At 36.0% G+C, this 13,525-nt stretch overlaps 1 pseudogene; it reads right to left on the bottom strand.

The window, feature by feature from the left end:
* Nucleotides 1-3,994: 3,994 nt before the first annotated feature.
* Nucleotides 3,995-6,160, bottom strand: LOC109257136 (olfactory receptor 2T4-like; annotated as a pseudogene).
* Between the last annotated feature and the right edge of the window lie 7,365 nt (nucleotides 6,161-13,525).

Raw genomic sequence — 13,525 nt, 5'->3', positions numbered from 1 at the left:
ACTATACAGTCCACTAATCTTCAACAAAGCAGAAAAGAATATCTATTGGGAAAAAGTCTTCAAAAAATGGTTTTGGAAAAACTGGACAACGACATGCAAAAGAATGAAACTGGACCACTTTTTTACTTACACCCTACACAAAAGTAAATTCAAAAGAAATAAAAACCAAAATGTGAGACAGGGAACCATAAAAATTCTACAGGAGAACACAGACAGTAACCTCTTTGACATTGGTTGTGGAAGCTTCTTTCTAGATGTCTCCTTAGGCAAGGGAAACAAAAGCAAAATAAACTACTGGGACTTCCTCAAAATAAAAAGCCTATTTACAGCAAGGGAAACAATCAACAAAAATAAAAGGAAACATACACAACCGGAAACAATACTTCAAATGTCATATCTGATAAAGGGTTAGTATACAAAAAATACAAAGAACTTAGAAAACTCAACACCCAAGAGATGAATAATCCAGTTGAAAAATGGGGAGAAGACGTGAGTAGAGACTCTTCCAAAGAAGACAAAGAGATGACTTACATACACAAGAATAAATGCTCGCCATCACTCATAGGGAAATATAAATCAAAACTACAATGAGATACCACCTCACACCAGTCTGAATGGATAAAATTAACAACACTAGAAACGAGGTGTTGGTGAGGATGTGAAGAAAGGGGAACACTCCTGAACTGTTTTTGGAATACAAACTGATGCAGCCACCCTCAAAAACAGTATGGATTTTCCTCGAAAAGTTAAAAATAGGACTACCCGCTGATCCAGAAGTTTCACTACTAGATATTTACCCAAAGGATACAAAAATACTTATTCAAAGGGATACATGCAATCCAATGTTTATATAAGCATTATGAAACAATTGCCCAAGTGCCTGTATTTTCATTTTATTTCACACGATGAATATAAAAAGTATATTTTCTCAAACTCTATACAAAACAAAGGTTCTATTCAAATATTGAAGTGGCATAAATTTATAGAAAATTTTTGAAAATATCTTGTTCTTGTTGCTTATAGACAACTAGAGGATAACATCCTTTAATGTACTTATTTTCTCTCTCTCTCTCTCTTTCTCTCCCTCTCTCTCTGTCTCTATCTCTCTCTCACACACACACACATGTAACTGATACAGAATCACATACATTCCAGGCCTCCAAATTCCCAGAAAATCATGAAAGCAATCTAGTTACTTTCTGCAATAAATCTTCTACAGGTATATATTTACATACAAGTGTACAGACATAAAACAAGCTTTTTGTAAATAATACTACAATAAATACAGGGATAAATTAGTGGTTTTGTTTTCTTTGGTTAAATACTCAGTAGTGGAATTACTGGATCATAGGTATTTATATTTTTAATTTTTTCAGGAACCTTCATACTGTTTTCCACAGTGACCACGCCAATTTGCATTCCAACCAATAGTGCACAACTGTTCCTTTTTACCAACAACTTTGCCAACACTTGTTATTTCTTGTGGTTTTGATTTCTATAAATGGATAAAGAAGATGTACTGTGTGTGTGTGTGTGTGTGTGTGTGTGTGTATGAAATCTTAGAATTTGTAGTATCGATGCACTTAGAAGGTATGATGCTAAGTGAAATAAGTCAGCCAGAGAAAGACATATATACCACATGATTTCACTCAGGTGTGGAATTTCAGAAACAAACAAACAAACCAAAAACAAATAAAGAAAAAAAGACAAACAAAAAACAGACTTAAAAACAAAAAACAAAATGGTGGTTGCCACAAGGGAGTTGAAGAGGGGATGGGGGAAATAGATAAAAAGTATTGGGATACAATTGTCTTAACAAGCAGAGAGCAATATATAGAATTGTTGAATCATTATATTGCAAATCTTAAACTAATGTAACACTGTTAAGTATACTTGAAAATATATAAATAAATAAATAAATAAATAAATAAATAAATAAATAAGAAGCTTTGAGTTGCTGTTTATTTTATTTAAAAGGGACACTTATTATATACATTTCTCCATAATTCTTGTTTCTCAAAAATTGTGCAGTTCCTTCTGAGTATCTGGCACAGTTTTCATTCATTCTTTATAGTGGTTTTGTACATCCCTATTATAAATACACCACAATTTATCCAGCCCTTATTACCCTGGTTGTTGCCAATCTGAAAAGAAACAATTTAAACAAACAAACAAACAAAAAGAACAGGCTTTACATTATTATGCAATAACATTTTTATTGAAAAGTTATAAGCAGAATTCCTGAAAAGCAAGGCAAGCATTTCATTTAAGTAGAGAAAGCCATAACATTGCACATTTCTTCCAGCAATACACAGAGTGCCATTTTCCACATATTCTATGCACCAATAGATTTTTTAGTGATTTTTGGTTTTGATGGGTAATCAGATAATAAATAATATATACTGTACTGTAGTTTATCTTTTCTGTGGGGCCACAACTGATTGTTGTTAACAGTGGATACAGTGTTATATCAGTTGTAAAGTGTTATTGTGATTTATGTGGGCTAACATCCCTGAACCATTTTCTTTGCCACAAATAACTAAAGAAAATCTTTCTCAAATAAGAGAATCTTGACTAGGTTCCTAGCATTGGAGTCACAATTTCAACAAGGCTTTATTCTCTTTTGTCATGAGAAAAATGAGATTGTCCAAGATGGAATTATCACAAAGTCACAGAAACAAGCCTCTCCTGATGTACCTCACAGCGCTTGATCTCAGGAACAGCTGGTCAGCTTTCCCACCTGTGGTTTTTTTTTTTTTTTTTTTTTTTTTTTTTGAGAGTGGTGAAAGCATTTTTCTCTTTGGTTTCATGCAGCAACCTGTGTTTGTGTGTGTTTCCACATGCAGTCACAAATCTTCTAAGAACGCCAACACAATACCTCTTTAATACTTATATAACCAGCTGTTAAATTGTACTCATTTCTGTTGGTCACATAAACCTTATTCATAGCTCTCTATTTTCCTCAATTTGTTCTCTTCTATGGTGAACCTTATGACTGTTTTACATTGGCTGTTAACCTCCCCCAACCCAAGTTCCCATCAGTTTAATCTCTACACATCCATAATGACTTATTGGTATCTTTATATAGATGAATTATAGTTTTATAAGGACACAAATTACCCCATGAGAACGAAGACTTACCTCTGAACATGATCTGAGCTGAGAAAGTCTGTTGAATATTTGCCGTGGCTTGTCAATTTCTTTGACAAGAAACACTTTATGTACCAGTACCATTTGACTTTCCTAAAAAGTTGTTTTTTCCCACAATGAAAATTAACAATATCCAGATTTCCAATGATAATTAACAAAGTTGAGCCCCAAAGGACAGTGAGAAATGTTTACAGAAGGTGTTTTCGTCCCTTTGGGCTGCTATAAGAGATTATCATGGACTAGGTGACATAACACAAATTCACTTTTCATAGTTCTGGAGAATGGAAAATCCAATATCAAAGTACTGGAAGATTCAGTGTCTGATGAAGGCCCATTTCCTAATTTACAGTTGGCCATCTTACTGTGTACACACGTAGCAGAAGGGAAAAGGGAGCTCTCTGGGGTGTCTTTTATAAGGGTATGAAATTCATCTATGACCATGGGAACAGAGACCCATCTCCTAATACCATCACATTAGAAGTTAAGATTTCAAGATATAAATTTGAAAGAGACACAAACATTCAGCCCACATCAGCAGGTGTAGGAAGAGAAAACTGAAATTTTTTTTAAGTTATCAGCTGATTTCAAGAATAATGGCAGTTGAGTTTAGCCACTTGGAAACAACTCATTAGAAACTAACTAACGTCCTTAAGCTTTTTGATTGAGTTAATATTAAAGATCGAATCTAACCACATGGTGCTTCGAGAGGGATAGAATAAAGTTCTTCATGCCAGAAAAAGTGACTGTGGAGACTTCTGGGGTCTTTGCCTCTTGGCCCTCTACATAATTTTCCGCATAATTTTCCGTATGTTCTGTTTAGAGACTGAATATTTCCCAGGACTATCTAAAGAGCCCCAACCACATTCTTGTTTCTCAGACTATAGATGAGGGAATTTAGCATGGGAGTGAGAACACTGCAAAATACAGACACAGCCTGCTCCTGTTCCGGGGGGTGGGAAGAATCAGGTGTCATATACATATAAACATATGGTCCTAGAAAACAACTTACCACCGTAAGATGGGAGGAATAGGTGGCCAAGTCTTTGTTCCTGCCTTGGGGAGATTTCATATGAAGGGCATATACCCTCTAAATGAGGGTATAGGAAGCCATGATAAATCCAAAGGGGATAATCATAAATGCAATTCCCATCACAAAGGCCACTAGTTCATAGGTGGAAGTGTCTTTGCATGAGAACTTCATGATTCCTGGCATCTCACAGTAGAAATGGTGTATTTCTCTGGAGCCACAGATTGGCAGACTCATGGTATAAGATGTGTAAGTTATAGAAGCTAAAATGTCCCCAATCCAAGACACTGTATGTGAGGAATAAGCTTAGAAATTCCCTGGCTTACATCAATGGGTTAACAAGGCATAAAAAGTACAAAGTCATAGGATGCTCACACCCACGTTTGGGGTAAACAAGATTAGGTAAATAAGTATAGAGAAGGTGGGGTGTAATGCCCCCGATTTCAAATCCGAGAGACCACCAAGGAGCTGATACCGATGCAAACGCACAAGGGTTTATTTGCAAGCTTGAGCTTGGGCCCAAGTATACCCGACACAGTGGAGCAGGGACTTGAACCCCTAGGTTAAAAGTCATAGCAGTTTTATAGGGGCCAGTAGCCAATGAGATTGTAACACACACAGAAAGTTGCATAGTCATGTCAGTCCACACGCAGGTGGCCAATTGAATTACAATTTACCCTAAAGTAGCTGTTTGAACTAGCCTGTCACTCTGGTCAGAATTGGCACGCAAGTTTGGCGGGCAAAAGGCGGGGTTTAAGAATTGGCATGCAAGTTTGGTGGGCAAAAGGCGGGGTTTCCATTCTTTGGCGGTTAGGGGTTCCGCATTCTTATATGAGCCGGTTTCCAGTAAGGGTGTGCTCAGCGGCTTGACTAGGGTGGGGGAGTGTCTTAAGCAATAAGTAGGTCATGTGGGGGTTATACATGAGATGGTGGGTGTAGCACAAAATGGAGTTAGTCTTGCTCTGCTTTTCCAGGGGTAAGGGATTTTTGTTAAATTCCTTGGGTCCCACAGGGTGCAGAGGCTCCCGTAGAGAACATAGGTATATGAAATAAACAAGATTAGGTATTCAGGGCGGAAGTGCTCCCCAACTTAGTACTATAGCAGAAAGCTGTTTTCAAAGGAAGGAAGGACCAAATTAGGTAAACAGGTGAATAGGACTATAGACCACTGTGCTGTGGGTGAAGCTTCCCAGAGCAGAGCTGATTAGCAAAGAAAAGGTGCCTTATTAACCCTGAGGTTATTTTCTCTATCTGTCTCATCCCCTAGGCTAGCTAAGATAAACAGACTTGGTGCCTCATGTCTGTTGTAAACAACTTTCCGCCCAACTGTCCAGCACCAGGATTTTGTTTTGTATTAACCCAAACCCCTAACCCTGAATATCTTCAAGAACCCCTTTCCCTCATGTCCATGAGTTAATGTTAATAGATTTATTGCCTCTTTGTGCATGCCCATCACCATGTTTGTAATCTTTCTGATACAGACAAATTGGACAAGGACCCTTATTCTGGGCTCTTGTCTTTTCCCAGACATTAGCTATCTCTCATTTTTACTTCTGCATCCACTCTCTTGCTGGCCAAAAAAGAACATGAGATTTAGAGTCTATAACAACTGTAACCATTTGCATACAGTCCCTGTGGTTCATAATGACTGCATACCTCAAAAGGTTGCACACAGTCACATAACAGTCATAGGCCATTAGGGTCAAGAGAATGCTTTCAGCACCCCCTAAAGAAGAAAAATATCTAAGTTCTGCAGGTAAAACATGAGATAGTCTTCCTTCCAGAGAAAAAGTTGATTGCCATATTTGGAACAGTGCTGCTTATTAGGGCCAAGTCTAAAACAGAAAACTGGCTGATCACAAAATACATCAGGGTGTGGAGCCTTAAGTACATCCATATCCAGAGGAGCAGGATAAAGTTCCCAGTGAGTGCAGTTAGGTAGATCAGGATGATACTGTAGATAAGGATACTGACATACTTCATATTGGGGAAGAGTCAGAAGAGAATAAAATCGGCTATTAAAGTTTCGTTTCTTCTGTCCATATCTTCTGACATGACTGGCTGAACCAAAAAAGTTAAGGAAAATTAAATTAAGTACAATGTCAAAAGCATTGCCATTTTTTATTATTGATTCACTATTGTTGCATTAATGTGATGCAACAAACAACTTCCCAAATCTCAGTGACATATGAAAATAAACACTTATTTTTCTTGTTCCTAGACTGTTGTATAGCTGAAGCATTTTTCTTTTTTTTAATTTTATTTTTTATTTTTAAAATTTTACATCCAAATTAGTTAGCATACAGTGCAACAAAGATTTCAGGAGTAGATTCCTTAATGCCCCTTACCCATTTAACCCATCACCCCTCCCACAACCCCTCCAGTAACCCTCAGTTTCTTCTCCATATTTATGAGTCTCTTCTGTTTTGTCCCCCTCCCTGTTTTTATATTATTTTTGTTTCCCTTCCCTTATGTTCATCTTTTTCATCTCTTAAAATCCTCCTATGAGTGAAGTCATATGATTTTTATCTTTCTCTGACTGAATAATTTCACTAAGCATAATACCCTCCAGTTCCATCCACGTAGTTGCAAATGGCAAGATTTCATTCTTTTTGATTGCCGAGTAATACTCCATTGTATATAGATACCACATCTTCTTTATCCATTCATCCATCGATGGATATTTGGGCTCTGTCCATTCTTTGGCTATTGTTGATAGTGCTGCTATAAACACGGGGGTGAATGTGTCCCTTCAAAAGAGCACACCTGTATCCCATAGATAAATGCCTAGTAGTACAATTGCTGGGTCATAGGGTAGTTCTATTTTTAGTTTTTTGAGGAACCTCTGTACTGTTTTCCAGAGTGGCTGCATCAGCTTGCATTCCCACCAACAATGCAAAAGAGATACTCTGTCTCCACATCCTTGCCAATACCTGTTGTTGCCTGAGTTGTTAATGTTAGCCATTCTGAAACGTGTAAGGTGGTATCTCATTGTGGTTTTGATTTAGATTTCCCTGATGATGAGTGATGTTGAGCATTTTTTCATGTGTCAGTTGGCCATCTGGATGTCTTCCTTGGAGAAGTGTCTCTTCATGTCATTGGCCCATTTCTTCACTGGATTATTTGTTTTTTGGGTGTTGAGTTTGATAGTTCTTTATAGATTTTGGATACTAACTCTTTATCTGATATGTCATTTGCAAATATCTTCTCCCATTCTGTTGGCTGCCTTTTAGTTTTGCTAACTGTTTCCTTCACTGTGCAGAAGATTTTTATTTTTATGAGGTCCTAGTGGTTCATTTTTGGTTTTGTTTCTCTTGTCTCCAGAGACGTGTTAAGAAGTTGCTGTGGCCAAGATCAAAGAGGTTTTTGCCTGCTTTCTCCTCAAAGATTTTGATGGCTTCCTATCTTACATTGAGGTCTTTCATCCATTTTGAGTTTATTTTTGTGTATGGTGTAAGAAAGTGGTCGAGGTTCATTCTTCTGCATGTCTCTGTCCAGTTTTCACAGCACCACTTGCTGAAGAGACTGTCTTTATTCCATTGGATATTCTTTCCTGCTTTGTCCAACATTAGCTGTCCATACATTGGTGGGTCTGTTTCTGGTTGCTCTATTCTGTTGCATTGATCTGAGTGTCTGTTCTTGTGCCAGTACCATTCTGTCTTGATAATTACAGCTTTGTAGTATAGCTTGAAGTCTAGGATTGTGATGACTCCTGCTTTGGTTTTCTTTTTCAAGATTGCTTTGGCTGCTCAGGGTCTTTTCTGGTTCCATACACATTTTGGGATTCTTTGTTCTATCTCTGTGAAGAATGCTGGTGTTACCCTGATAGGGATTGCATTGAATATGTAGATTACTTTGGGTAGTATCGACATTTTAACAAAATTTGTTCTCCTTATCCAGGAGCATGTAACCTTTTTCCATTTTTTTTTTTTGTGTCTTCTTCAATTTGTTTCATAAGCTTTCTATAGTTTTCAGCGTATAGTTTTCCACCTCTTTGGTTAGATTTATTCCTAGGTGTTTTATGTTTTTTGTGCAACTGTAAATGGGATCAATTCCTTGATTTCTCTTTCTGTCACTTAATTGTTGGTGTATCAGAATGCAACCAATTTCTGTGCATTGATTTCATATCCTGCACTTTGCTTAATTCATGAATCAATTCTAGCAGTTTTTGGTGGAATCATTTGGGTTTTCCATATACATTATCATGTCATCTGCAAAGAGTGAAAGTTTGACCTCCTCTTAGCCATTTGGATGACTTTTATTTCATTGTGTTGTCTGATTGCAGAGGCTACGGCTTCCAATACTATGTTGAATAACAGTGGTGAGAGTGGACATCCCTGTCTTGTTCCTGACCTTAGGGGGAAAGCTCTCAGTTTTTCCCCATTGAGGATGATATTAGCGTTGGGTCATTCATATACAGCTTTTATCATCTCCAGGTATACTCCTTCTATCCCTACTTTCTTGAGGGTTTTTATCAAGAAATGATGGTGTATTTTGTCAAAGCTTTCTCTGCATCTATTGAGAGGATCATATATTTCTTGTCCTTTCTTTTATTGATGTGATGAATCACGTTAATTGTTTTGTGAATATTGAACCAGCCCAGAATCCCAGGTATAAATCCCACTTGGTCATGGTGAATAGTTTTTTTAATGTACTGTTGGATCCGGTTGGCTAATATTTTGTTGAGGATTTTTGCATCCATGTTCATCAGGGAAAATGGTTCATAGTTTGCCTTTTTAGTGGAATCTCTGTCTGGTTTTGGGGATCCATGTCATGCTGGCTTCATAGAAAGAGTTTGGAAGTTTTCCTTCCATTTCTATTTTTTGGAACAGTTTCAAGAGAATCAATGTTACCTCTTCCTTAAATGTTTGGTAGAATTCCCCTGGAATGCCATCTGGCCCTGGACTCTTGTATTTTGGCAGATTTTTGATTACTAATTTGATTTCCTTCCTGGTTATGGGTCTCTTCAAATTTTCTATTTCTTCCTGTTTCAGGTCTAATAGTGTATATGTTTCTAGGAATTTGTCCATTTCTTCCAGATTATGCCATTTTATTGGCATATATTGCTCATAATATTCTCTTACTATTGTTTTTATTTCTGCTGTGTTGGTTGTGGTCTCTTCTCTTTCATTCCTGATTTTATTTATTTGGGTCCTTTCCTTTTTCTTCTTGATCAAACTGACTAGTGGTTTATCAATTTTGTTAATTCTTTCAGAGAACCAGCTTCTGGTTTCATTGGTCTGTTCTACATTGTTTTTTGTTGTTGTTTTGTTTTGTTTTGTTTTGTTTTGTTTTTTGGTTTCAATAGCATTAATTTCTGCTCTAATCTTTATTATTTCCTGTCTTCTGCTGGTTTTGGGTTTATTTGTTGTTGTTGTTGTTCTTGTTGTTGTTGTTGTTCTTGTTGTTGTTTTCCAGATCCTTAACGCATAAGGTTAGGTTGTGTATCTGAGACCTTTCTTCCTTCTTTAGGAAAGCCTGGATTGCTATACTTCCTCTTTTGACCACCTTTGCTGCATCCCAGAGGTTTTGGGTTGTGGTGTTATCATTTTCATTGACTTCCATATACTTTTTAATTTCCTCTTTAACTTCTTGGTTAGCCCATTCATTCTTTAGTAGGATGTTCTTCAGTCTCCAAGTATTTGTTACCTTTCCAAATTTGTTCTTGTGGTTGATTTCGAGTTTTATAGTGTTGTGGTCTGAAAATATGCACGGTATGATATCAGTCTTTTTGTACTTACTTAGGGCTGATTTGTGTCCCAGTATATGGTCTATTCTGGAGAACATTCCATGTGCACTGGAGATGAATGTATATTCTGCTGCTTTAGGATGAAATGTTCTGAATGTATCTGTTAAGTCCATCTGGTCCAGTGTGTCATTCAAAGCCATTGTTTCCTTGTTGATTTCTTGAGTAAATGATCTGTCCATTGCTGTGAATGGGATGTTGAAGTCTCTTATTATTATGTTATTACTATTGATGAGTTATTTATGTTTGTGATTAATTGATTTATATGTTTGGGTGCTCTCACATTTGTCACATAAATGTTTAAAATGGTTAGGTCTTCTTGGTTGATACACCCCTTGATTATGATATAATGCCCTTCTGCATCTCTTGATACAGTGTTTATTTTAAAGTCTAGATTGTCTGATATAAGTATGGCTACTCTGGCTTTCTTTTGTGGACCATTAGCATGATAGATGGTTCTCCATTCCCTTATTTTCAATCTGAAGGTGTCTTTAAGTCTAAAGTGGGTCTATTGTAAACTGCATATAGGTGGATCTTGTTTTCTTATCCATTCTGTTACCCTATGTCTTTTGATTGGAGCATTGAGTCCATTGACATTTAGAATGAGTACTGAAAGTTATGAATTTATAGCCATTATGATGCTTGTAGAGTTGGAGTTTCTGGTGGTGTTCTCTGGTCCTTTCTAATCTTTGTTGCTTTATATATATATATATATATATATATATATATATTCATCTTTTCTCCTTTCAGAGACTCCCGCTTAAAATTTCTTGCAGGACTGGTTTAGTGGTCACAAACTCCTTTAATTTTTGTTTGGGAAACTTTTTATCTCTCCTTCTATTTTGAATGACACCCTCGCTGGATAAAGAATTCTTGGCTGCATATTTTTCTGATTCAGCATACTGAATATATCCCACCACTCCTTCATGGCCTGCCAAGTTTCTGTGGACAGGTCTGCTGCAAACCTGATGTGTCTTCCCTTGTAGGTTAGGGACTTTTTTTTTCCCTTGCTGCTTTCATGATTCTTTCCTTGCCTAAGTATTTTGTGAATTTGAGTATGATATGCCTTATTGATGGTCAGTTTTTGTTGGATCAAATGGGGGTTTTCTGTGCTTTCTGGATTTTGATGTCTGTATCTTTCCCCAGATTAGGAAAATTTTCTGCTATGATTTTCTCACATAACCTTCTCCTATTTCTCTCTCTTCCTTTTCTGGGACCCCTATGATTCTGATGTTGTTCCTTTTTAATGAGTCACTGATTTCTCTAATTTTTAAATCATGCTCTTTTGCCTTAATATACCTCTTATATCCTGCTTCATTATTCTCTATAATTTTGTCCTCTATATCACTGGTACTCTGTTCTGCCTCATCCATCCTTGCTGCTGCTGCATCCATCCATGATTGCAGCTCAGTTATAGCATTTTTAATTTCATTCTGGCTTTTTACTTCTTTTATCTCTGTAGAAAGGGATTCTAATCTATTTTTGACTCCAGCTAGTATTCTTATTATCGTGATTCTAAATTCTGGTTCATGCATCTTGTTTGTATCTGTGTTGGTTAAATCCCAGCTGTCATTTCTTCATCCTCTTTCTTTTGTGGTGAATTCCTTCGTTTTGCCGTTTTGAAGGGAGAAAAGGAATTAATGAGGTAGAAAAATTAAAATTAAAAAATATGAAACTTTAAAAAATACTAAAACTAAAAAGTTAAACATACACATAGCATACAAAAATCGAATAAATGATGCTCAATCCTAGGTGTGTTTTGGTCTGGGTGTTGAAAGTGGTTTGACAGATTAGAGAAAAAAAGTGGGGGGGAAGGAAATCATTTGAGAATTTGAAAACATGAATACACTGAAGTAGACTAAAATGAGATGATGGGAGTAAAATAGAATTTGAAAAAATATACACAAAAGTAAAGAATACAGTAGAAAAAAGATAAAGAAAAATATTTTTAATAAAAATTAAAAATAAATATGATTTTTTTTTCTTTTTCTGTATTAAAGAAAAGAAACAAAAAAATGTTAAAAAAAGGAAATCATTTCAAAATTTGAAAAAGTGAATACACTGTAGTAGACTAAAATATGTGGAAGTAGAATAGAATTTGAAAAAAAATTACATAAAAGCAAGAAATATAGTAAAAAAATAAATAAAAATATTTTTAATATGAATTGAAAGTAAAAATGAAGTTTTTTCCTTTTTGCATTCAAGAAAAAGAAAAGAAAAAGAGAAAAAAAAGAAAGAAAAAAAGGAAATCGTTTAAAAATTTGAAAAGGTGAATACACTGAAGTAGACTAAAATAAAATGATGGAATTAAAATAGAATTTGAAAATAATTACACAAAAGAAAAGTTATAGTAATAAAAATTAAAGAAAATATTTTTAATAAAAATTGAAAATAAAAATGATTTTTTTCTCTTTCTGCTGAATTCTGTGGTTCTGGTTGTGCAGATTGTTGTGTTAATTCTACAATCAGTTTTCTAGGTGTGTAGGAAGGTTTAGTGTTGGTCTGGCTGTATTTCACAAAAACTTCCATGCTGTTCCACCATCTTGGCTCCTCCGTGAAGCATTATTCTGTAGGCTGTAGTTCAGGTACAGGTTGAATCCACATAGGTCTCATTCTGTAATCTGTGGCTATCTAGAACTTGCTCTTCACATGGAGCATGGCAGAAGCACAAAGGGACTGATAATAACTATGTGATTCCTCTTAATGCCTGAGCTCATGCTGACTCTATTACTGTCACCTACATTCAGTTGATTAAAACAAGTCATACATGAAATCCATCGTCAATGTGGTATGGAAGAAAACTCCACTCACAGTGAACCATAACAAGTTTGGGGAAGGAAGGATTTGAAAGCAACTAAAATGACATTACTATGATTCTCAAAACTTGTAATGCTACACTCTTTTAATTCTTGCTGAGTTTTCAAATATTTTATGTTTTGGTTTCTTACTATTCTATTTAATGTGATCCATTAGGCACCATGAGAACTGAGTTTCCTGTCACCACAAACAAATTATAATGGCCAATAACTTGAGGTCATTTGTAGCCACTGAATATATACTTGGCTAGACATACATTAGGTAAACACATAAGCTCTTTTTACATAGGGACTTCTGCCTGTGAATCAGGTTATCTATATCCAAGAAAATGAACCAGAGATGGAAGAGAAATACAGTGTAATAAATCCGTGTTCCCTGTATAGAAGTGGAAACTGGGAAAACATTTTATTTAAGAGAACACATTAAATGAAGATTTAACTAAAATTGCCAGTTTTGGTGAAAGCTAAATGGTGAGGTACTAGGAAGTTGTGAGTCGCATCTTGTCCCTCAAACACAATTAAATATCAAATCATTCTGAATACTCCAGAAATCAGCATGAAGACTGAAAGAACAAACTCCACAACTAAAGGGAAAGAACCTACATCTAAGAAGGTAGGAAGTGTGGAGATATAGTTTGGGGGAGAAATATATTGGGGGTGCTATAGAGAGGAAGGAGTCATGGTCATGGAGAAAGGCCAGAGAGAAAGGAGCACACTGAGGAATGCACAAGGAGAATAGTTCCCCAAAACTATTTCTTGGAAACATGAAAAAGGTGTTTTTGTTTT

The sequence above is a fragment of the Panthera pardus genome, unplaced genomic scaffold, assembly GCF_024362965.1.
Source record: "Panthera pardus isolate Hobbes unplaced genomic scaffold, ASM2436296v1 HiC_scaffold_1, whole genome shotgun sequence".
Classification (NCBI taxonomy): Eukaryota; Metazoa; Chordata; class Mammalia; order Carnivora; family Felidae; genus Panthera; species Panthera pardus.
This window is presented reverse-complemented; position numbering and strand designations above follow the sequence as displayed.